The sequence below is a fragment of the Leptosomus discolor genome, chromosome 1 (genome assembly GCF_034619465.1).
Source record: "Leptosomus discolor isolate bLepDis1 chromosome 1, bLepDis1.hap2, whole genome shotgun sequence".
Classification (NCBI taxonomy): Eukaryota; Metazoa; Chordata; class Aves; order Leptosomiformes; family Leptosomidae; genus Leptosomus; species Leptosomus discolor.
This window is the reverse complement of record NC_141391.1, coordinates 111463818-111487001: the sequence shown is the minus strand read 5'-3', so window position 1 is coordinate 111487001 and position 23184 is coordinate 111463818.

Sequence of the window (23184 nt, the reverse complement as noted above, 5' to 3'; positions counted from 1 at the left end):
TTAATATATATTTTTAATAAATTAATATTTTCTGTAATTTTTCATGATTCAGAATTTTGAATGTCATTACATTTTTGTAGCCCACAATAGTATGTGTGCCGAATACTGGAAGCAAAACCAGACTGGGGCCATAAAATGAATGAGTAGCTTTATGACATGAGGTTACTCTATGTACATGGGGTTCTTGGAGCAGAAAAGTTGGTCATTGATACACTCATGAAACAAGTTGGGTGCTAGTTTTGCAAGTAACCTGTTCATCTGCAACCTCCTGAAAAAAATTATAAAGGTTCTTTTGCTTTGTGGGATGCTGATAGGGATGAAATGCCTACGATAAAAATATGAAAATATTACTGCCCTTTTGCTATCTCAAATGAAAGATTGAAATTCAGTTATTAAACAGTTAACTTCAAAATATGCAATATATGGCTGCGTTGTGGACTTATCTTTTCATCATGCTTATCCTCATTTATATACATTTCTAGCTTGTGATAATATTCAGTTATCTCTTCTTAGATTTAAAATTAAGATAATTTTTAAACAGGGTTTTTTTTTTTTAACTCGTGATCATTTCGAAAGCCAACTACTATCTTCAAAGCAACAAAACTGTATATTGTAATATTGGAATTTACCTTTCATGAACTCATCATGCCTCACCAAGAAGTTGAATTTCATGTCCAGCCTCATAATAAGAACAAACCTCTTATGTGTTTCCATTTTTCTGTAATAAATATGCCCAGACTGAGAGGCATATTTACAGTCATTTTATTTGGCTTCCCTTTTGTCACACTAATCTCTTAAAAGGAAATGTTTCAAAACTCTTTTCTCCCTGTTTCCAAACTCCAAGCTATTGTCAAATTATATTCTTTATATACGGAACATCTGTAAAATCCACTTGTATTTTCTTTTTGTGTAGATTATTTGTCAAATGAAAAGAAAATATTGTTGAGAGACTTTTTTTAATGTTATATGCATCAGTCCTGGGAGTTGCTCTGTGTTTCAGAGGAGTATTTAGCACTCCTGTCAAAACACACATATATCTCTTAGACTTCATTGCTAATCAGTTTTGTGGAAAACATGCAGTTAAGCTCTACTTTCACATGTTGTGATGGAAAATGACTGTCAGATATCTTATGTCACTACTCACAAACATTTTCACTGGAAGAGATTATCACCACTGGGATAACAAAAGCAATTCCAAGTAATATACCTGACTAAACACAACTAAGTAAACCAAGTTAAGAACCAAATGTTTATTGAAAACGGTGTATGATCAATCTATATAGATAATTATAACAACAATATAATCCCAATTCAATAAAATGAAAACTAAACATATTCTGTAAGGTAATTCTAAGATCAAACTGATTTTAGTAAACACGTTCTATAAATTATGCATCACAATGCCTCAGAAAAAATTTCTGTCAGGGGTTCATACTGCATAGTGTCTCCTCCTCTTTCAGATTTTCAGTGCTGGAAATAATTGCTGTTAGCTGAAACTTTGACTGTACTATTTCTCTTTTCTAATCCTGTCTCCAGTTACCACTGTTTCACAGGACCATGTGGCATGTCCAGTTCTCTGGACCCACATCCCTCTATTGCTCATTTCTAAAATTTGTTTGCTATTCTTATCTGCATTGACCTAACAATCCAAAATTATAATCTCTTAAACGTACCTAATGGAAACTTCTATGAGACTAAATGGGTGATAGCCTTGAAAAGAGGAGAGGGTAGGTAGCGAGGTTAAAGTTGAACACAAAGAAGCCCATATAGACATACATTGTTCCTCCAGAACACAAGAAACCTTTGCCCAAAATAAAGCAGTCAAATAAGTACCATAAAGACTTAAAAGCTGCTGACTTGTCACGCACTTGGCTAATTAGTTACAGAAAACAGCTGAAACTGGGAAGATAATTTTTCAGGCAGTCAAATGCATAATGATCATAAAAAATGTGTAGTTTGATGAAATAATGTATCACATTAACTTGTGGAACATCCCACCTGTCACAGATCCTAACTTCAATTACAATATAGGCCTTTTGGATAGGAGGTAATTTACTATTAGTGTAGGTCAGAACGTTTGAATGAGATGTTGGGATCTAAGACCAGGATGAGCAGCAGACCTGCACAGCCTTAGTGGTTGCTGGCTAAGTCCCATAGTGATGGTGAGAGTACTCGCTTAAATTGCTGCACAACTGCAGGGTTGGGTAGTTAAATGACTTCACAATTCGTTTATGACTTGTGGTACAAACTACATTTGCTAATTCTCTGGTCCAAAATGTTTTTCAGGTCCCTAGACTTAGCCCATTAGAGACAGCCTAATTGAGAGACTATGAACAAAAGCTCACAGAAACTATTAAAGACCCTGCTGACCTTACTGATCTTTAGATTGGACTATGAGAGTACATCTGCTTTCATTTAACATGAGACTGAAGTGTGATAAAGAGAGAGATATTACCTTTCACACTTGTTTTCTTGAAATCCAATATTACCTTTTATTTTTTTGGTGGTTCTTTTAACCTTTAAAGCTTTTTGTATACGGTTACTTTAGTAAAGGCAGGCTGTTGTAACATATATCCAGCTGATGAAACTATTGGAAAACAGAGGTCAAGAAAGGTGTCCTGGATACCATCACAAAGAAAATCAACATTATTTTTATCTCAGTGTTTATAATTTGGGTGAGGTAGGGGAGGGAAGCAAATTACATAGTCTATTATGCCAAGAAAAAAATCCAGTAGCATTTCAGGATAAGCTAGGCAGTCTGCAAAGAACAAATACTGAAGCTCAACTCGTTACCTCCCAGACTTTTAACACCTTGAAGTCACCGTGAGCATCTAGGAAAAAAAAACGTGGTCTGAAGCTCAGCTAAGGGCATCCATGAACTATTTAGACCTGAACATTTGACTTAGAGATTTAAGATCTACTTACACACCTTATGGGGGCATTTTATCACATGTAAAAGTCCAGCAAATATGTAACACAGTGTTCAAATATGTAAATGGATATTTAGTGGCTCAAGAGCGATCGACCTGAGCATGCACGAAACTAGAAAAACACAGGAGCAGATTTTATCTGAATTCAATGCCTGGATTAGACTACCTTGGGTCTACATATTACATGGTACTATAGCGGCACTTCAGAGAGAGTCAGCTAAGTTGAAATGTGAGATAGTGAAGCACAGATACTGTATTTTAAAAAATAGTTTTACATATATATGATAATTTTATAAAACCCCATATTTTTTATGATTGTTCAGCAGTATTTTTTAATTCCTAGAGAATTCAGAGGGTTGGAGTGGTGGATTAAAAAGAAGCAAAGGAAACACAGTTGACAAAGAAACAAGTGGTTAATGAGATGTTGCTCTAGCTACATAGTTGAGGTCATTTAAGTCATCCTCTCTTGTAAAACCAGTAGGAATGGCTGAGTGATTAACTCATTTGCTAAATGACTGAACTAGATCAGACTCTTGAGAAATTCGTGAGATGAAGAGTAGTTGTTCAGATGTGCAGGTGCTACTACTCAGTTTCTGGAAATTATCCTCTTCTGGCAGCTATTTAATTCAATCTAATTCCATACGCAAAATTCTGTTACTTTTCTTATACATGACTCAATTTCCAAAGCATACTGTTTTAAAGGTTATACTGCATGTGTGCCCCATATACCTGTTGAATAGAAATAGGTTAAACCTATAAAGGAAATGTAGCATACAGCTCAAAATAAATGTCTCAAAGATGCCCTTTTGTAAACACTCAAAGAAAAAAAAAAAAAGGCAGTTATTTCAAATTTATTTGAATGAAAGCCTATTGATGTTTACACAATGTATTAATATTTCCTTGCCCTCTCTGGTAAAAATCTATCGGATAATTATTTTCCTAAAAGCTACTGGTCAGTTTGGGGTATTCAGTTTAACCAGCTAAAAAGTTATGCATGATACAGTAACTAAAAGGTCGACTAAATATAGTCAAAGATGAAGAGCAGTAGACAAAGCAGTAGCTGGAATTAGAGATACATTAGATCATCCAGGTCATCTTTCTGACAAAGCAGAGTTGTTTCCTGGAGTTTAATTTCTCATTATTTGTTTAGCAGCGTTGAAAGACTCACAAAGCAAGGTATCTGAACATCCATTTTATCCTGGAATCTAAAACGAAGATTGTTGGCTGAACTTTTCAGTAGATACAGTTTGAAATATTGTTATAGTTTAAAAATCACCATAGCTGATTACCACTGAAAAGTCACCTATTAAATTAAAAAATTTCTTAGAAGATTGGAGTAAAATTAGGAAAGCCCATTTTCTACATTCTGTTTTCTTATATTCTACTTTTAGGCAATGTAAGGTTTCTCATTCAAAAAAGTTACATTGTGTTAAAAAGGTGTCTTTTCTTTCAGGTTCAGATTAAAATATGACTGTTCCTAGAGTCCTCACAGTTGTTAGAGCTCTTCCAAGCATGATTTCTAAAGAAAGACACTATAGGAAAAGGGGAGTTACTACTACTTTCCCTGCTATTGCTAAACACTATGCCATGATAATGTTCAAGTTGGACTTTTACTGGACTGAAAATCACAAATGAGTGTCTCAAATCAACAGCATCAGGAAGAGCGCACATCACGAATACATCTTCCACTCTCTGAAGTCTGTTTGTTCACTAGGAAAAATTTGTGTATAAAACCAGGATGTAATTGAAATAAAATCTGCTTGAACCTATATTTATACGAGCCTTGTTAAACACCTACAGAGTGTAATAGTGAAATGTCTGTAACAAATTTATAAACGCGTTACTATGGAGAAAAATCATTCACTATTAAATGGAAGAGAGTGTGGTGACTAATGGGGTTCATACTAAATCTGCACTGCTTGTTCTGGATGGTTGAAATCAAAAGAGCACTTTTCACCACTTGCAGTCTGGATGTGCTTTGAAAACCCTAGACTTCCCTCTCTTTGATCCAATGAAATGAAGTGAAACATGTAGCCTCTAGGCAGTTTTTAGGTACTGAAAGATCAAATAGATGCTATTACAGTGCAATTTGCTTGGTGAAGCCTAACAGAACGGATCTGCTCAAAAGTTACTGTGTATTTTGCAGACCACATAGAAGGGGAAAAAGTAACGAAACTGAACTTAGAGTACATTTGTAGTGTTGATTCAAATGTTACTGAAAAAATACTACTTTACTAACATTTGTAAGGTTCAAGATCCATACACTTGGCTAAGCAACTACTCTGGGATTAGATCTAACCTTGCCTTGTGCATAACACTACCTTGGGTTTGACTCAAAATGTTTGGGGTTTTTGTTTTTGTTTTTTAAACCAATATATCTGTTTAAATTGTTCATCAGAATAGAATTATATATTTAACCTATACCTTGCTCTTGTTAATAAACAAGTTCTGGCTTCTGTGCATGTATTCCTTATGAATTAAGTATTTTCATGACTTTGATATTTCATTTTTGTCTCATCTCTAATTTCCTAGCATTTTGTTGCTCTAGATGGATAATCATTTAACAAGCCTTTAGGATTCACAAACATTTTCTTGAATGAAATGGCAGAGTTCCAAATAGCTACATAAGAGAAAAACCACAGAAACTTATTTATACAAATATTCCCTCATCATACTTTTTGTTTGCCATGCTCTGATTATTTTGTTACAGAAAAACTGAGTTAATATAAGACTAGCAATCATCCAATCAAGAGTGGCATCCCAACTTTTCATGTAAGAATTTGATCCAGGACAAAAGAACTGCATTTGGAATTCACTGGAATTTGGCATTCTGTACAAGTTTGAATTGGAAATTGCAACATTTTTCCGTGCTCTCCCGCAGACCTTCTTTTGCTCTACAGATGATAATTTGAATAGTTCTAAGAAATCACACTTAACTAAACATAGCTAGCACTGCTTTTCTTGGCCTATGCACCCCTTACTCTACAGTAGGACAGCTTGTGTGATTGTCATGAGTCAGTACACTTCTCCAAGATTTGCACTGATGCACATAACTCCTGCTCTCTGACTATTCCCTGCCTTTCCTTTAGACCTGACTACAAATAAACAACCAATGAATACTGTGCAGAGAAATTTAATATCATCAAAAGAATTATTTTAATGCTAAGAACTGTATTTTGTAAAGGACAAAATGGCCTCAAATCCACTTTTACATTGTGATACAGAAAGCATTAATTTTGTCCATTGCTCCTGAAAAATTAATGACTCATCGAATAATCAGTACAGTTCTGCTTTCACAAGGTTAATATGAGAGTCAACGAAACAAGCTTTAATTCTATAGAAAATACTTACAAATGAGGATGTATTCCACGAGTGTTAGGAGGTAACTTCTAACTGGGTCTACTAGAGAGAACAAGGACAGATCTGAGAGAGATCTCAGATTCTCATAGGTTCCTTGGGAAAAGAGAATGAATTGCCAACACACCTTAACCTAAACCTTTTTCTGAGCAAAACTGGCATTCCTTTTGTTCATGAATATTTAAAAATAAAATTCCAGCTTGCTGATGGTAAAAACCTGACTTTTTTTTTTTAAAAAAAAAATAAAACCCAGTCTTATTTCCCTAGTATAACACACATCTCCAACTGCCTTCCAAAGCTGTATGGAAATAAACAAAGATCATATCCTTCCTAAATATCATCTTACACCACAATCTAGTCCCACACCTCAGGAAAATCCTTCTTCAGAGAATGACTTTGTCATCAGCACACAGTGCTTGGTTGGGGTCAAATTATATTTATTTGTAAATCTACCTTAGAACCTTGAAATCTATGCCATTCCATCAAACTCTTCCTAAACATCTTGATTTTTTCTAATTTTCAGTGATGTCTATGTGACCCAGTAGCCGTAATCCTGTTTTTAAAACCAACTTAGACTTCCAAACAGCTAATGAATAACATTAGTTTCATTCACCAGCTGCCAGGTTCTTCAAGCTGATGAGGAACTGCCAGCGATCCAGAAAGAAAACTTTTTTCTTTTTTCAAGCTTATTTAAAGCTAACATAAGTGGTTTTTTATCTTACTCGTATCGCATTAAAGCCAAAAATTGATTCATAATCTCTAAATTGCCCATGACTGTTAAATTCTGAGATTTGGCCAATGTATTCAAGGTATATAAGACTTCCTTGAAAGATACAATGTTCATTGGATTGCATCAACTTCAGAGTCAAAAGTATTTCATAGTTTTGCAACAATAAATTGCAACTGAAAATCTCACTAGACTGCCAACACTTTCTACTGTGGGGGTAATGTTACTAATAAAAGACTAATTTGTACCCTTCATTTTCATCAATGATGTAAATCCTATGGCTCAGGCTATGCAATGTTTTCTCTGTGGGGAATTCAAACCACGCTCAAACACACTTAATTGCTTACAAACTTCAGCTTTCACCTCATGTGTGTTGAAGCATTAATTTTGATCTTATCTCTCCATAGATTAATTGCAGTACAGAGTTTTATGGCTATTTTACATGACTACTTCAAAAAGACCACCACTAGAATATTTTTCTTGCCTACCTTCACAGTAACTTTGTTTTTCTTCCTAATGAAGAGAAAGCACAGAAGCTTAGATTTCCAAAGACACCTACTAGAAGGCAGGTGTTCAAATAACATTGATTTCTATGGGATTTATGTATGCAACTTCCCTAAGATTCTCTCTTGACTACTAGCCTAAAGTTTGATTAGGCAAAAAATGGAAATGGCATTAATGTGTAAATCAACGAGAGAGGAACGGATGAAAAGGTAAGATTCTTGCTTCCTTCTAAGTAAGCATTGATTAAAGATTGTTGCCAGGGGGAAAAATAAAAAAATAATAAAACCCACTTTTCTTGTCATACATGACTGAGCTCATAGAAAGACGAACATTAGCTGTAGAAAGTGAACCAAACATACTAGGTCAGGGGCACAACAAATTTTAAGGACAAACGTGCTACTTCCTAAACACAGCAGCCAAAAGAGTGGTTTATAAGGAGCTACTGTAAACCCTCACTTTTCCTCTGGTGACTAAATAACAAAGACAACAGAGAATGAAAAAATACTGGAATGACAATTGAGACAAACTGAATATAAATATTTGACTGCTTCTCTTCGTCCCCCTTCTACGTTACAGATAAACAGTCAAATAATTGGGTAAGTATTGTGACTGAACAGTAGGAGCTTTTGGCTTTAAAAGGCCCTAGTTGTTATTTGCTAAATTTAGAAATAATATGAGAGTGAAAGTTTGTAGCTCCCCTTTATCATGTAGTCAGACATTTTATTCTTAAACTGTTTCATGTATGCTTATATTTCAAATTAGTAGTTTGATGTCATCAATTACATTAACTTACTCAGCGGTACAATGCTGAGGTATCAATTAGAATACATTAGCAAATAAGAAGCATGTCTAAGTTTACTCTTCTGCTAGAATCAAATAAAAATGTCAAAGTACTGCAATCAGACAGTTCAGATATGAATATTCATTGGCAACTGTTTGTGACAGATTTATGAATGCTTTCACCTGCTGGTGGAAAACATTAAGTTGCAAAATAAAGCTATTAAAGTAAGTGAAAAGAAAAAAAAAAAAGATATACACAGATGGATGATGATCTTGGAATTATGCAACCTTGCGAGAAAAGAATGGTTTTATTTTTCATATTATGAAAACATTTGTTTTATATATGCAGATTGTGAAGGTCTTAACATTTAACTCACTATCATTACACAACGTTCACCAAACAGTATTCCCAGTTTATGTGACATGATGCGCACAGCTATCTAATCACCACCTTGTGGCAGAAACACATGCATTGGTAATTCTTTGAGGATTTTGACTGCCATGCTGACTGCTATTTTCCTAAACTGTTTTAACAAAAGAGAAAATCTCCATTAAGTGAAGAGCATTTTGTCACTCAGGATGAAGCATTTGATTATAAATATTCTAATAATAAAAATGCATAGCTCTGATAGAGTGCTTTCAGCCCGAGGATCTGAAATTGCTTTTAATATATTAAGTCTCAGGATTTTTAAGAGAAAAGCATTAGTCCCACTTTATAGATGCGGAAACAGATGAATACAGAGGATAACCGATTAGTTCCATTTAAAACCAAAACATAACACACAGGTTAGAGACAAATAAACTAATTCAGTATTTTATTGATGGATTAAACAATTTCTGTGAGTTAAAGCACTATTTTAATGATTTATGCTAGAGAAGCATTACGATCTGAAGCTGTTAAAAGGTACATTAAAAGACTATGTGTTTGCTTTGCCATTTCAGTCATAGGAGACTTTGCTGTGCATTCTTAGCATTATTCTCTTAAATTTTGCAAATTTGACTCTGCAGCCCTCATTTCAATTGTTTATCATAAACATAAGTGAAATACACAAAAATTCAGGTTATTTTAATAAGCTGATGCAGGCAGTTAAACAAATATTTGTATCAATATCTACAAATACCATGCTCACCTCAGTGGATTTGTGTGATACTGACATAGATTCATAAAGACAAACTCAGAAGGAAATGAATTAGAAGAAGAGATAAGGGATTGTCACAACAGTTCTTGATGAACAACAAAGGGGAAGCTCCTAAATGGGGAATAACCCAGCCTTGCTGCAGTAGCAAGGCTTATCCTTCCCTAAAATAGAAATAAATGTAATAGCAAAAAATGAATTAGCTTAAGCAAGAAGGAAGTTCCAGTGTTTATCTTAACAAGAATTGTATTTGAGACTGGCAAAAAAAAAATTAAAAAAAATTTAAAAAAAGCAATAAAAACAGGGACCAAATAATGGAGCAGGGATGAAAAGAATGCAAGATTCACAAAGGAACGTTCAACCTTTCCTGAGAATAAATTTTCAGAAAAGTTTTTTCTTGCTTCAAATGTTTTATCCATAATCACGGACGAAAGGAAAGACTGCCCTGTCTTGAAGAAGCTCATTTTGTTAAGATGTTTTATTAGCTTGCTGGTCTTCTGTTCTCTGGGTGAAAAAAACCAAAAAACAAAAACCAAAAAACAAAAAAACTGTCAAAGAGAGTCTGGCCAGATGAGTTAACCTGCCTGGCTAACAGAGAAAGGATGGTGAAGCACACTTCCTCTTCCCCTGAATGCTCTATTTACTCATTGAAAGAAAAATAAGACATTTGTTGGAAAGACGTACTCAGAGGGATTAAAAAGGGACCAAAATGTGCTGCCCAGCTTTTAGACTGTGGAACCTATGTGTGATCTTGCGTAGTGTTCATACAAGCCAAATGTGGTGTGATCTTAAAGTACTCTGCATTTTTTGGCAACCAGAAATTTGAGCTGTATCTTAAGGCTCGACCTTCTGTAGGGTTTTTTTTCTCTAATCCCTTTTTGAGCCCATTTATACGTTCAGCGTCAACAAGGAATAATTTACATCATTTAAGTAATAGAAGTGAGAAAAGAACTTCCTTCTGTTTTAAACATGCTGCTTGGCAATTTAAGCAGGTGTCTCCAAGATGTTATGAGCAAGATCAACTTTTTACTTTGTACCTTTTCCCTGCTAACCATTCAAACTGCTTTCTAGGAGGGACCCTTAACTCCCAGGTCGCTTTCCACTTAAGTCAAAGAGGCTTAGTATGGTTTCATCAGTCCAGTAACACACAGTCATTTACAAGATTTGTAAACTACAGAAAATACAGCCATCCTTGTAAAACTACATTTTGCTTTCCAAGGAAGCCAGAAATAATGTCTGTAATTATATTTTTCAGCTACAGAATTAGAATATACTGAAGAATTTGGATAACGCATACTTGAACTTTGTCAAATATTGGCAAAAAACTTGTCTGGATGACAATTCTTATTTCATTTGCCATTCCTTAATTTTATGTAAATATTTAAATAAATCTTACTGCAACCTTACGAGAAATTCACTGAAATTTGCATTTGAAAGGAAAACCAAGAGGAAATCAAACAAGTGATAATCTATCCCCTTAAGCAGATATGAATTGGGACAGGAAAATTTGTTTGTTTTTTCTTAAAATTTTATTTCTTTAGGCATATGGACAAATTGCTGGAGTGGAATTCTAGTTTATTCATATTCTCCATACTTGTTTCCTGCAGGCAATATGTATGTGGGCTTTTAAAAAGGAGTTACAGAAATAAAAGCAGTTGCTTCCTTTCTAATTAGGAATTAATGTAGGTACTACTTTGTACCAAAAAGGTAAGGGAACACAACAGTAATTTAAAAAGAAAAGTGATTCAGGGTGTGTAAAATGCACCTAAAAGTTCTTAATAATATACCATTTCTAAAACTTCTTCACAGACAGCATAAACATTAGTTTTTTTTAAAAAAAAATTGGTTTATGAATGATTGCCTTGCCATATTCTATGCTTTTCAGATTGAGATTGCTCTCTTCCACTCATTTATGCTGTTGTGAAATGTGTTTTCCATTCTATTGAATTAAATTTGACTATATATTCCAATCCACTATAATTTAAAACATTTAGTCCCAGATGTTGTAACTTTTTTCCTGCTCAACAAAAGGCAGTTGTGGTAAAAGCATTCATGTTCATATCTAATTTCTCCAAACTAAAGATGTTAATGTTTTCTTTCTCCTTTCACGTTAATTTGAAGAAGGATAGAGGGATACTATTTAATCCAGGTCATGATCTCAGTTTTTGTCTTTGGAGTTTTAATCAAGAACGCATTGTAGAGGGCTAATATTTTCTTAGTTCCTTACATACTGGAATTTGAAGCAGTGTGTATGAAAAAGAGAGACAAATCTTTCATATTACTTGAGAATGCTAAAGGAATATCAGTTTTGAAGAAGGAAGAAAAGAAATAATTGTTGTCCATGCCTTTCATGACAAAAATTTAAATGCAAGGGCTTGTACTGCATTTACACTGTGATTTTGCAGTAGTCCGTGAGTTTCATTTGTTACTATGTTCTGACCCTAAATGAGCAATTATTTTCTACAATTTTTAATTTATATTTTGAGGAAAAAACCAAGAGATTTCCACCATTTCATCCACAGAAAAAAGATTTTGGTAACCTGATCTGATCATTGAATCTCTCAGTCATAATTAGATACCTATTACATATTTCCTTAGTAATATCTTGACCCACATTATTTTTACTGTCATGTTTTCATTCTTAGGACTCCCATGTGAGACCGGTAATCACTATTATATCTTCATTTTGTGAAAAGGAAACAGACGAATTCTGATCCCATTATAATCACTGGCAATATTTTCATTGACTTTAGGTTCTTGTTCTAATTATCTTTCCCATTATTATTCAAGACTGTCAAAAAGCCAGAAATTAAACTCAGTTCTCACACATCCCAGCCTATCCCTGATGCTCTTTAATAAAAATAATTAAACAAAAACTCATATAATGATCTGCAGAATAATTTCTCTCTGTGTTACATTTACTAAGAGAACAGAGTTTATTAAAATAGCCAATAGCTTTTAGCATGAAATGTGTTCTCTTTAAGTCATAGTGTAGAAGTTTATACATGTTTAGGCCTTTTTGTTTAATATAGCTAAATGAACTTCAAAATAATCTCACTATTAAGACTTTTTTCTTTAAGCTCTCCTGCCTTCTCCCAAAAATACACCAAACATCCACTTGACAGATTTTAAAAGGAACAGGATACCATTCCTGGAACTCTTTTTCACAGCCAAAACACTATCATGCGGAGGCATGCAGATAAAGTATTACTACAGAACAATATGCTGTGCAATTGTATGTATGCTGAATGTGTTCATTTTCTAAACAAGATATGTGATAACAGCTCTAACTCATCTCATTAAAGGTCTATTTTCCATACCGTTCACAGTCTTGGTGATTTTCAGAGTATTATGTTATAGATGGATATGTAAATTAAAAAAATATGCTTGAAACAGTGCTGACTCAAGGTACAATAAATCACACACCTCTCCCAGATAAGTTATTTGTCTAGTGATGAATAGTGTTACAAACAAACAAACAAAATCATATTTATTTCTGTTACTTAGAACTGTTCTGGTACGACGGCAATAACAATTCAGGAATTTCACAAATAATGTTCTCACCATTTTCTACAGTGGTTCTCAAAAGGAATCATTCTGATGCTTCAGTGAGCCATGATCTATATTATTGTTTTTCACCAGGTTCTGTCTTCCTTTTCATCACGATATGTGATGAAAACAATCCCCAGTAACAGTCAGTCTGACTGCTTTGACCTTACGCAGACCCCCACACCTAAGGGCAGAGATTGGAGTACAGAGCCCATAAACTGTACAAGGCCCACAGCGAAGTCCAGCATGCTTAATGCAAACACTAAACCCTATTCCTCCATTGAGGCAGCTGAGAGGGAACGGGTGGGCATGCTGCTCTTTTTTCTTAAGTGTACGGCCACTTTCCACAAAAAAAGGATGGAAACTGGATGAAAGGAAATCAGCCAGCTTTCAATACTTTTCATTGGAGAAGTGATTGCTAAAATGGGGGAAGGCAAAAGGTTCGGATGAAAGCTTGCTAAATATTTCAGCAAACAAATCAAATTGTGAATTAGCTTTTATAAAGGAAAATTAATATTGACACAAGTTGTTTAAAGTGCTGCTGAAAATGAGCAAGATTATTTTCATTGAATTAAGTCTGAGGAAAAACAGTAAACAAAACAGGACACAGAATCTGTAGCAACTTCAGCACAGATAATGGGCAAAGTGTTGGGTTTCAGTTTAACACGCTGATGAATCAAGACCCATGGGAGCTGCTGCTGCATCAGGTTCTGCAGTCACCATAAACCCTTCTTACTCAGTAGCCATGTAATGTAAGCTGTTTATTTATACGTACTCTGAAATAACTACCCCTCTTATGAAGTTTTTAAACGTGCAATGTATTTTCCATTTTTATATTCATTCCTCTGGAAAAATATTTTATCATTCTTTTACTTCATGCCATTTCCCAAACCCACAAATGACCCCCAGGGGCTCAAAAGAAAAATTAATTCTCAAGCAGTATTCTACCGATTCCATCATCAAAAGTCTAGACAAACTTGCCATTATTCTTCTACTGACAGTAATACTTTACCTCACGAGTTATCAGTTCCACTATCATGCATATCCATATGGATAGAGAGATCAGTGGAGAGATTAAAAATCTTTTTCTTGACCTGACCAAAGCGGATCCATTCTAAAATGGGAGGTCAAGCTTGAGGCTGCTCAGAGAAAGTGGCAGAGGTCCTATTTGGAGGATCGACATCGAAATCAAATGATGCAATTGTATTTTCACAGTCCCTTTAGAGGAGCGAGTAGCAATAGCTTTTTGTTGCTACATTTTGGTTAGTGGTCACATGTATAGAATAGAAATTAAAACAGAGCTACTCTGTCAGCTCCTGCTTCATCTCTTGAAACTCTGTCTTAGTTGACTCATTTATAAGGACAGTCCTAGGCTCGCAGAATGTCAGGGAAGCTTTGCATTTAAAGTGAGGCTTAATGAGGAATCCCAAATGAATCTAGAGTTGCCAAAATGTACTTGATGGTTAACTGCGAGAACCGATGTCTTCTAGCCAGAAGACAGATGCTATATAGATAGCAGCTTCCTCATGCTGCTCTGCTAGTATGTTAATTCTGATCTGGAGGAACAGTTACAGAGAAAGCAAAGATCAATTACGATAGTCATTTAAAGTTCTGATCTTCTAGTTTGAACTTTTATTTGTACAATGGCTACTTGGAAACTGAAAATTTCTGCTCAAGTGAACATGAAAGCCTCTTGAACTGAGGGCACTTTCTCTCACTGTCCTTCCACCAGGTTACGACCCAACTCCAGTTCACTGCAACAGGACCTGAGAATGGTCTAGGTTGCAGGGCTTTCTTATTCCAGTTGTAAAACTACAGCTGTAATTTCTGTCTGAACTTCCTGATTTAACAAAAAGATATCATTTAATGGGCAACTATCTTCTACTTCAAAAGACTTGACCTTGGCCCTTGACTCCAAGAATACTATACTTCAGATCAGCTGATTTTTTGTTAGTATTAGGCATAAGTAACCCAGGTATACATACCCTTCTCCAACATTTTGTTAATCTTCCCAAATAGTGTTATAAAGGTTTTATCCCAAAATCTCCATTCATAATCATTTAAAAACATAATATCGGTAAAAGTATGATAGTCAGAAAACTATTTGATAGCTCTGAGATTTAGAAGCTGTCTCCTACTCTAAGACCATCTCATAGACAGAGTAAGTATGCTATTTAATTCTGAAACAGCAAGTTATTCTGATCATGGTAAAAAAAGGAAATAACAAAGCTCTTATTTTAGGGGCCTGAAACATCTCCCTTCTTTCCTCTCCATTCCGAACACTTCTGTGCTTTCTTTCATTCCGACCACACCAATCCACTAAACACTACGCTTGGGAGAAAGAAGGAAATAACAGCTGGACTTTACCTCCTTAAGGAAAATATTACTGCTGCTGGGCATTTTTTTTTTCTATCACATCAAATATTTATATTGGTTCAACATAGCTGGACATCTAGGAAGAATGATGTTGCCTGACTGTTTCATATTTGCCACTCATATTGCTTTGACATATCTTTACTTTTTGGCCTAATTTCATCCATCTTACTGTTCTTCATTTATTGTCTATGTGCATCTAAAAGTAAGTCTGGAGCATCTTGAGGTCATTAAAGAGTGTAAATCACAATGACAAATTTACATAATGTGTCAGTATGTATCTGGCATGCCCTCATGGAAAAAGGCTTGCTAGAAAGCTCTAATGCTACCCACACTTTCTACGACTTTACTTTAAAAAGTCAAAGCACATCACATTCTTACAAGTTCTTATGGTTGTACTGCTTTCAGAAAGTTTGCAATGTATTTTATTAGTAATAAAATCGATCCATACATACACAATCAAATGTATATCAAGTCTATTTTAGGATTTTAACATTATGAAATGATGTCACACCAATAGATGAAAAATGAATAAGCTCATATCTTAGCTCAATAAAATAAGTGCATTAAAGAACCACTAGCTCACAGACTACATTATGGTTAAAGGAAAATAGAAAAGCAGAACAGTCATTGAATAATGAAAATAGACTGACTACATTCTTTCTATCCAGCTATAGCAGTTGATTCCAATTTGCTTTGTTCCTATGAGAAACGTAGATGGAAACTTGTTTTCATATTTTCTGAAAGCAAAAGCAAGCTTATCCTTCCCTGCTGCTCCCATTTTCATTTATTAACAGAAGGAGTGCCGTAGCATCCTGTCTTTAAAGGCTTTTCCTTAATGTATAAAAAAACTAGTGATTTTTTTCCCCCACATAAATCTACATTTTAAACAGAATTTATTTAGAAAAGCAGACATTTCCTTGCAAGTTCAGAGCAACTTGAAAAGAATCAAGACAGGGACAGGAAAAAGGAATAGTTATTTGTGCTGAATGATGACCTTCTTCATTACAGAAAAGAATACAGTGAAGGCAAGAATGCATGCAGGGATATGTTGGTCATCAAGGAAAGTATTTGCAGATGGAGGTGAAGTTGGTGAATATAAAGCATAGAGCAAAAGGCTCCAGGGAAATTGTTCTAAATGAACAAGTTCAGTGTCACTGTTATTTCTATAGAAGCTAATCAGTGAACAATAAATATATAAGCAGTGGAGAGCATTATTTTCTTCCCAATGGTAGTGAAAATGTCAAAGTATGATGCTATATACACCTAGAAATTCCCAAGGTAGCTACAGACAAGAAGAAACTGTCCTTTTGTGTCTCCTACACAGTTCAGCTGAGTAAGTCTGATATTAATGTTTCATGTTTTTCATTATAAACATACAGTTAGTTCTAGTCTATTTTGGGTGAATATTCAGTAATATAATGGTAAGGAATAAAAGAAATATTTGTTAATTAGTTTTAAAAATTTATTCTTTTTCCATTTTCTTATATTTCACTGCATATACCTTCCATATCAGAGGTAAAAGAACTGTAATCACATACCCAAATGCAGCCCTTACACAATATAATAATTTATTTCTAGATTGTAATCAGTCCAAATTTTTATCTGTTAAGCAAATGACCACATGACTTTAAGTCAGAAATATCACACAGCAATGTTTCACTACTTGTTAATGAGCACAAGACACAATGTCAAAATGTATACTCAGTCAAGAACAATGTATGATGAGCAACCAAATAGGTGTGAATACTTGCAGAGATGAAAATAACGAATATACTGCTATTGAAGCAGGACAGTCTTGTAAATAAAGTACATTGTTGATACTCAAAAGGCCCAAGGTCTACTCTTGCCTTTGATACAATCTTCTTGTGTCTTATGGCATCTATTCTGTGAAATGGAGAATGCTACAGAAATCCCATATCTAGGAGAGGTCTAGCAGAGCACTGTTTACATGTATGTGGAGTATTAGTCCCATTACTTTTGAAATTCAAATACATTTCACTGAGCCAAACTTTAAAAACCTCTCTTACTCTTAAATATATAGATCAAAAAAGATAAACATGGAGTCATAATAACTTAACACAACAATATAGTTCAAGCACATCTCTGTTCCATTCCCCTCTAGCTCCTAAGTAATAAACTAAAATATGTTTTAACAAGTTCTTCTAAGGAGGATACTAGCCCACTTTTGAGTCAGCAAAGATAGTCCAGTACTATTGTTCACAAAATATGTAAAGTTGTTGTAATAGCATATATTCGAAAAACACCCTTTCTTTAATGGCAGATCATTATATGTCTTAAAATGTATGCATACCTTGCTTCCAACTGTAATAAAAGAAATAAAATTCTTATAGCAATAACAAAAGATTAGAGAATGGTCATTGCACTAACAGACAGATATTCTATCGAGCTGCTGTAAAGAGCTATGGGATTGATTTGACTAGCGAGTCCTAAGAGGTACAGATTCTGCACAGACTCTGTAATGTTTGAGAGGGATGCGGCCAGCCATAGCGATGACATATTTAGAAAAGTCAAGGGTCACACAAACAAGCTGTTCAGAGCGATAGCAATCTTGATGCACTATGGTTCTCTCAGCTGTTACCATAGGATTAATTTGGAGGATTCAAGAGATTATCCACCTACAGGAGCAGAATTGATACCAGTAGTCCAAGAATAACATTAATATATGCATAAATACTTGCAGCGTAACTGAGCTTTCTGCCAAAGGGAGCATGTTACTGTAAGGGTGATGGATTTGAACTGCTTCTTTGTTACCTTAACACACCAAATACGCAGCTTCCCATTTCTCAACAAAAAGCCATTTTGGTTTGGCAAATAGTATTCTGCCTGTATCAGTTACTTAAATTTATGTTATGCATCGGCTATGCTCAAGGTAATACAGATGGCACCACAGCATACAGGTGATTTTGCCTGACCAACTGGCTGCAGCTATCAATCAGAAAAGACCTTCAAATTCCTACATACACACATCACATTTGCTTGAGTCTGATCCTGTATTCAACATTGCTGCAGTAATCCTTGAGCTAGTGACACAATTTACACGAGCAAAAATTGAGAAACTGTTTCCCTCCTACAAGGTGGATCCTAACTGCCGCTGCTAAATGCAGAAACACAATATATACAGCAGGGATAAAAATCTAAGATGTAAGGGAGAGAGGCAAGGACTGTTTTCATTTGTTCAAAGAATTTGCTGGAGGTGCCTGAAGCTGCAGCAGGTAGGAGCTAGCAACACTGTTGGGTTTTTTAATGATCACTATTTTTTTACTGACTATAGGGAGCATGTGCCCATAGTCCACTCAAAAACCTAAGGCTGCCTTTTTCTAATGGATAGTTCCTTTCAGAGGCATATTGTGCCCATACATATTTTAAGGATTCTATAGAAGAAATGTATTTCTCTACCTATAGTGCCTCTTGAAGGGACCAGTAGATGGTGCTCAGGACTCCAAGTAGCTGAACCAGGGCTATTCAGACCCAGTGAGACCTTCCCTGCCATGCAAATGGCTCCTTGAATTCACATGTAGCTCTTGGCTAATCCTTGCTCTCTGTGGGTGAGCCGAGTTGGGCATGGGAGGGTCCCAGCACTTCTCCTGCATCCATCATCTCTAGACTAAGCACTGCTGCTGGTACATTTCTCATGAGTCATTCAAACCTCTGAGCGGTGCAGGGCAGCGGGAGGTGATGGGCAGGGTGATGATGCCCTGGCCATGCTCCGAAGTGGAAACGAACCTTAGCAACTTCTTGCCACCATCCCTTCAGTGAGGTCCTTGGTGGCAAAACTGCTGGGGTCTGCTGAGGGGGAGTTCAGAAGGAGCCTGCCCCACCACCGCCCACCAGCACCAGCCCTGGCCCACCCCAATGTACACACAGGGCCCGACTGTTAGAGGATCGGTGAAATGCTGCTGCTGGGAAGGATGGTTGAGGCCTCCTGGGATTGTCACTTTGGGTACACTGTAAGTGGCCTGCAACGAATACTTTTGGACACCATTTTCAAAAGTTGTGGTAACAAATGTTGCTGTCCTTACCTACTCCTGGTGGTGGATGTAAAATCAGCCGTGGAAACACTGCTCATTTCCAGAAGGCTCTCACTAGGGTCAATCGAAATTGCATGACTAAATATCCACAGTAATCTCTAAAAACACACCTTTCCCTGGGTGGTAAAGAGCAATATTTAGCATTGCGAAAGGTAAAGGCTGTGTCAAGAAATGTCAGAATAAATGCCATTTTGAACTGCAACTGTCACATGGAAATATCACCCTGAAGCTTGCAAAACAAAAGCAGCAGCTGTAGACACAGATTTGCATTTAGCATTTACACTCTACTGTGGATGTGCCAAAATAACAAACTAGAATTGTTTAGGAAGCACAAATAATTCCCCTAAGAACCATGGTTTCCTGCAAGAGCTTTGTTCCCTGCCTTCCTACCCTCAGCTCTACCTTGGTCGTGTGATGGTTTGCATCACCTAAGTGTGATGAGGCTGGAGGCTGGTAGGGAGAGTCACTGCAACTGACACTGCTGCTGCAGCTGATTGCAATGTGTAGGGAATGCACAGCAATTAGCTGTTCCTGCTTTGGCTGTGACTTGATGTTGTGCCTGTTTTGATCTTCTTACCCAACCCCAATCTTTTATATCAGATGTTGGAATTGTATACCTTTGAGCTGTGTAGGATACCACCGGGCCAAAAATGCTATTTTTATTTTCCCCCCTCCTCTGTGATGTCTCCACGAACCAGCCTTGCCAACACCTTTTTTTATTTGTGCAAAGATACAGGCACACCAAATATGTTGATTAGATTGGAATACACACATGAATTGTATATTGGTACATTGCTAAAGCCTTCTCACACCTAGTAAAAAGAACTAAATTTGTACAAAAAAGGAGATTATTAGAGATGGACATTTGCTACAACACATTGTTATCTGCTGTTTCTAAATGCATGCATTTTTTTGAATGAAAAAGCCACCCAGCAGCACTTCAAAATTTTCTCTCAACTTTCAGGTATCATCGTGTGACGAGTTGCTAAGCATTGCTTTTTGTTGTTCAATGACTGGAGTTGCTTCACAACAGTGACACTGATGCTAAGGGGCAAGGAGTGAGATACAGTGAAAATTCATGCTATGGTGCTATTATTGACTTCACAAAGGTTTTCAATAGGGGAGACAAAAATATTGCTAATAACATTCAACAAACATGTATGATCTCATTCTTAAGGGGGGAAGAACTGAATTTAAAACTATGCAGGGCACAGACTTGTCAGTCATACCTTAAACAGTAGTTATATTTAAAAACAGTATTTCTGTTGGTACAATGGCAACACCTTTTTCTGAGCTCAAGGCATTACAAAAATAGATAACGTTTGGATGAAAGGAGAAGTTTTGCCTGGAAACAGAGAGGTACTCTTAGGCACTGGAAGTTAAGTCCGAGTGTATATGAAACAAAATAGTTACTTCCTATTTTAGACAGCAAATGCAGTCATTCATCCTTTCTCAAATTTATCTTGTGACTCAAATGTATAAATAGGATACCTCTGTGCCACAAACAGAATTTTCAAGTAATAATTTAAACTTTTATTTACATTTGTGTAGCATGCTTTTGTTTTTATGGTAAGACATGAGAACCACTTATCATTCTCAAATGCAGTCATTTTCATTTCAGGTGAGTAGTCAATTTGATTAGTTGACTTAATAATTTAGTGACAGTTCCTATGAAATCCAATCTAAATACAGCTCAATGTCCTGGAGATCCGTATACCACAGACAAAGAACAAGACATGATTTTCTGAATAGGAACAATACAGACCAAAGGATGTGTACCCCATGTACATAAAGTACATACTTCTCACACATACTTTTAAATTCTATAAAAAAGAAGATTCTAAAATGGAATTATAAAAATAAATAAAAATAATTTTATAAATTAAAAAAGCAATTTCAGACCATCTCAAATCGTGGTGCCTGTAACATGTATGAGAAAAGCATAATTGTCTTAATAGTAGATTCAATTATTGGCCATTGGGCAAAAGTCTTTTCAGAGAGCCTGTTAAATCTTCTGACAGAGGAAAGTTGAGGAAAAATAGGATTTTTGAGCACTGAAAGACTTGCACTAATAGATGAGAATTCAAGAAACATTCTTGGGACTTTATAACCTTACACATTTCAAAGATGCCACTTACATTTAAACATTTTCAATCTGATCATTATAATCCACCACTTCCTTTTTCTCCTTTGTAGTCTTGAAACAAGTCTCTCAGTCTAGAGAAGAAATACACTGTCTTACTAAGTGGCCAAATTTGATGGCATATAAAGACAAGACCCTTAAAGTTACTCCATGAAAAAATGAATGTAACAAATTATTGCAAGTTAAATGGTGTTTCCATTTTTCTCTCTAGGGCGAAATCCAGATGACTTACATTTTGTATCTCACAAAGGAAACTGAAAAGTGTATTTTAGGCTCAAAAAAGAATTGATTGTTCTGATAGTACTATCTGGCTTGTTCCTGTTGGGCAGTGTTTTGCAGCATGACGAGTAGCTTTACACAATTCCTTAATCAGCTAACACTATTTTAAATGCAATCCTTCTGAAGAGGGTAGATCAAACTGCTGTTACTAGGTGTTAATTACATACTTGATTTGTTTTTCTGGTCTTACTATTTTCCTTCAATGAAGAAGCAATCAAAACTATTTTGTTAGTGGTTTTTTCCAAGTATTTTTGTGAATGAAAACTCTATTAAAATACTGCTTTATACCATGTATATAGATTTCATTTTAGAGGGTCAGAGAAAAAAAACGGCTACCTGTATATGATAATCTCCCTAAAAAATAAAAGCAAGCTAATTCATAAGGTTCATAATGCATCGAGTCTTGAATGTACAGCAATAGAAAATTTATAAAAGTCAGATTAAATGAACACTACATTACCAGCCAATATGTGCTTGTGTAACCACTAAGAACCATTCATTCTGCAGAGATAGGATGATAGGACTCCCTTTCTACTACTAAGCCTAACCCCATTTCACAACCATTTAACACAGATAATAACTTGTGATTACCTGTGAAAAGAAAGGATAGATGTGAAAATCCCTTTCTGTGTGTTTTCAGAATTTAAGTCTGTAAACATGCAGAAAATATTTTACCATGTGCATTATCCAAGGCTACACTATCATGATACAAACTTTGCGTACCACTACCATGATATCCACTATTGCACGACATACACTTTAATGCTTATATATTTTGTTTGCCTCAAGCATGCATCTGACCATAAAAGAACCTAAAAATATTTTAAAGGGCTGACATATAGATTTTAGAAGTCTAAAAAGCTTTTTAAAACAGCATATTTTCTCCACAGCATATGAGGCCTGAACTCCCAGGCCAAAGCCAAGTAACACAGAAAGAATATATAAAAGATTTGTGTATTCTGGAGAACACAATTTCCTCATCCTACATCCCTACTCACAAAACAGAAATCCATCTCAAAAGAACAACAAAGCTTTTTGTCTGAATAATGCAGAAGTAATCTGATTTCTAGCTACCAGTTCTGCTTAGGTCCAGCAAACTGCTTAAATACAAATGAATTCAGCATTTTTGATTAGACTATTTATTAAAGTCTTCACATACAAGAATGAACAGGATTTATTACATTTATATCCTTTGCTGAACTTCTAGATTCAGTTTCAATCATTGTAAGCCTATATAAAGGTTTTGAAACAAATCAGCTGAAATACGTAAAGCCAGCTTTACTTCAGACTCTATAGCTACATCATTAGGGTCTTGATTTAACTGTATTTTAACTGAACAGTAACTATAGCCTAA